This window comes from Hemicordylus capensis, chromosome 4, assembly GCF_027244095.1.
Source record: "Hemicordylus capensis ecotype Gifberg chromosome 4, rHemCap1.1.pri, whole genome shotgun sequence".
Lineage (NCBI taxonomy): Eukaryota > Metazoa > Chordata > Lepidosauria > Squamata > Cordylidae > Hemicordylus > Hemicordylus capensis.
Genome location: NC_069660.1, coordinates 273,095,665 through 273,099,403, shown reverse-complemented (window position 1 = coordinate 273,099,403; position 3,739 = coordinate 273,095,665).

Here is a 3,739-nt window from a genome sequence, read left to right as displayed (position 1 = left end):
TAGAATAAAATTATTAAAACAAGTTTATAAATTATTAGAATTAATTCTATTTAAAAGCCTGAGAGAACAGGAGGGTATATCTTAGATCATATACCAGCTAGATGCTTTTTATTGGTGCTGCATGTTCACATAGGGATTATCATGATGTTTAGCTCAATCCCCATGCTGATTCCTAAATCCCAACCCTTACACCAGCCATTTTCCTACTGACACTGCAGACATCTCTGGAAGCCTTGAGATTAGATGCTCCAGGCCCCTGAACATCTTGGTTGCCCTCTTCTGCATCTTTTCCAGTTCTACAATATCCTTCTTAAGATATGGTGACCAAAGCCGGACGCAGTACTCCAGATGTGGCCGCACCATCAATTTATATAAGGGCATTATAATATAAGCCTTTTTTTCCCATCCCCTTCCTAATCCCCCCTCCTAATTCCTAGCATGGAATTAGCCTTTTTCACAGCTGCTGCACACTGAGTCGACGCTTTCAGTGAGCTGTCTACCATGACCCCAAGATCTCTCTCCTGGTCAGTCACTGACAGCTCAGATCCTTCATCAGCATGTATGTGAAGTTGGGGGTTTGCCCCAATATGTATCACTATACACTTATTTACATTGAACCGCATTTGCCATTTTGTCGCCCACTCCCCCAGTTTGGAGAGATCTTTTTGCAGCTCCTCACAATCTGTTGTGGATTTCACTACCCTAAATAGTTTAGTGTCATCTGCAAATCTGGCCGTTGTGCTGCTTACCCCAACTCCTAGATAATTTATGAACAAGTTAAAGAGCATTGGTCCCAGTACTGATCCCTGTGGAACTCCACTTCCTACTTCCCTCCATTGTGAGAACTGTCCATTTATTTCCACCCTCTCTTTCCTGACCTTCAACCAGTTACCCATCTACACATGAACCTATCCCCTTATCCCATGTAACTCCTCTAGGAACTGCCTCAAATTGTTGTTTTCTGGAAAACTAGTCCTCTACCTTCCTCTAGCCTTTTGGAGTTATAGTTGCTGCTTTCAGGATTATAGTCATAGTAGAAGAAGAAGAAGAAGAAGAAGAAGAAGAAGAAGAAGAAGAAGAAGAAGAAGAAGAAGAAGAAGTAGTAGTAGTAGTAGTAGTAGTAGTAGTAGTAGTAGTAGTAGTAGCGGCAAGGGAATGAGCCATAGCTCAGTGGTAAAGCATCTGCTTTCCATGCAGAAGATCACAGGTTCAATCCCGGCATCTTCAGGTCGGGCTGGGAAGGACTCCTGCCTGAAACTTTGGAGAAGCACTGCTAATCAGTGTAGACAATACTGAGCTAGATGGACCGATAGTCTTACTTGGACCAATAGTCTGATTCATTCATTCAGACTTTATTATGGTCAGAGACCAGCAGAAAAAAACAACAACTACATGAAATAATACAAACAATAAAGCAACATCTTATGCTCCAATATTCCTAATGTGTGGACAAGGCTTTTAGCTGTGGCATAAGCCCTAACAGTGTACTGAGACCACCCCAAAGATGAATACAGATGCACTTCTGCTGCCTTTAAGAAGAGCTAGCATTTGTGTGTACGTTACAGTTCTGTAAATAGTTTTGTTGCCTTAAAGCAATCCATCAGTCTTTCCATGGAGTAGACAGTGAATACTTAGGTGACAGTGAAATCTTCTCCTAAATATACAATCTGAGGAGTACTGACAGAACAAATGAGTGATTAGATACATAGACCTAGACATCCAAGTGCTATTCACAAAAAACATGGTAAGGAGCAAGATAACAAGTTGCTACTTGCATGTGGAGTATTCCAAGGTGATAACAAGCTTTACACAGGAGCCAAAAGCATGGCAGTGAAGAGGATGGAAAGTTGCCAAGCACAATAGGGAGAGCGTGTTCCAAAGGGATGCTAAGCTCTGTAAATCCATCCAATATGCATTGTTATCTAGGGGCTGACAAGAAATGCACAGGGGAGGCATCTGGTATTGAATTGTACATGGATGCTGTGACTGTGGTTACTGAGGAGGTGTAGTCTCTGAAGCAGTTGGAAGCTGCTGCTTCCAAGGGATCAAACACAAAATGCACCCAACAGGCATTTAGAATGCATTAGTTGGTGGGGGTGGGGACCTCCAAGCATATGCTAAGGCAGATTATTTGAAGAGGGTTTCAGCGCTGCTGTGAAGCAACACAGTGTCCTATAACAGTGCAAACTGCACTTATTTGCTGAATGCTAGGCAGCACCTAACCCTATCCAAATAATGTTTAGGGTGATTTAAGATGAAGGCAGAGGGGAGCTGTACCAATTCCTATGCAGTGGTGGATTAACGGAGAGGCAGAGTAGGCATTTGCCTATGGCGGCAAAAATTGAGGAACACCTAATTTTGCCCCTTCTCAAATTTTGCCACCCCTCTCTGTGGGCAGTGGCATCTGTAGCAAGGGTGGAGTGGGCAAGGAGAAAGTCCCTCCCCTTTTACCTTATTACAAAAAAAGGCAACCCTTTTTCGTTTAAGGTAAAAGGGCGGCAAAAGCCTTTTTGCCTATGGGTGGCAAAAAGCTTAACTCACCCCTGTTCCTATGCAGAGTGCTACTGTTCCAGTTGGCCTGGCAAGTGTGGTTTTCACAGGTGATGACACCAGTTGTCACACACACAAACACACACACGCACACACACACACACACACGCTAATTTGCAGAAGTACTTCCCCCTACTCTAATACACTGCCCGATTTGATTCTATAGCCCCTGAAAGAAGTTATCTACAGTAAATGTAAAAGTATAATCACCAGAGTTTTAGGAACAGCACAGTTTATTTATTTTGTGTACATTTATTGCATTCCATTTCTTCCATGATAGAAGTCTAAGCAGCAAACGCATGGTTCCCAGAGTGTCTCCATGAAGGTGGTGACCAGATCCTAACCTACTTAGCTTCAGCAAGGTTTCTGTATCATTTGACTTTTACGAGACCTTACGAGACCTGTACAAACAGCAAGCGATGCTGACAAATGCATAAGCTACTGGCCGTATTCGCACATAACATTAAACCAGAGGTTTCCGGACCCATGGTTAATTCTGCAAACTGTAAATCACATCACAGATGTTTGTCCATCCAGGTCCAGCAACCTCCAATTTCATGAGAGCCCCTCCCTCTTCCTGGTCTGCTGAGGCCACACCCCAGCAAGCTCCATAGCTCTCGCATCACCATACTGTGGACAGGGTGTCAGCACATCACTAGAGTGGCAGCCATTGGTCGCAATCTTCACGGGGGTGAGCCAAAGGTGATCGTGCCTTTTTGGAATGGTCTGCCCACCCTCGGCAGGGAAAGGGTATTTAAATATCTTTCAATGCCATGCCATGCCACGCCAGAGCTCCTTCTGACAGTGATAGCACCGCCACACTCCTAAGAGTCCCAAAACAAAACTGTCTCACACAAACACAATTTTTGGTGGGAGGGGTCTTTCCTCCCTGTTACTCAATTTCCCTGCTACTCAATAAAGGGAAGGGAACATTATGACTTCCTAAGAGGGGATATGTATATGAGAGAGGGCAAAGGATCCTGGGGTCTGGCCTACTGTGACCAAGGATGCTCTTGTGAGGGCTCACTCCAGCAAAGTATTCCATACAGAACAAACCACACTCCTGCCCCTGTGACAGCTGGCTGCCAAGCAACTATCACTCTCATGAGAGGGCCATTCTACTTGGGAGGACCTTAGGCTGAAAAGCCTTTTGTCTTCTGTCAGATTGAATGCTCATGAGTTGAGCTAA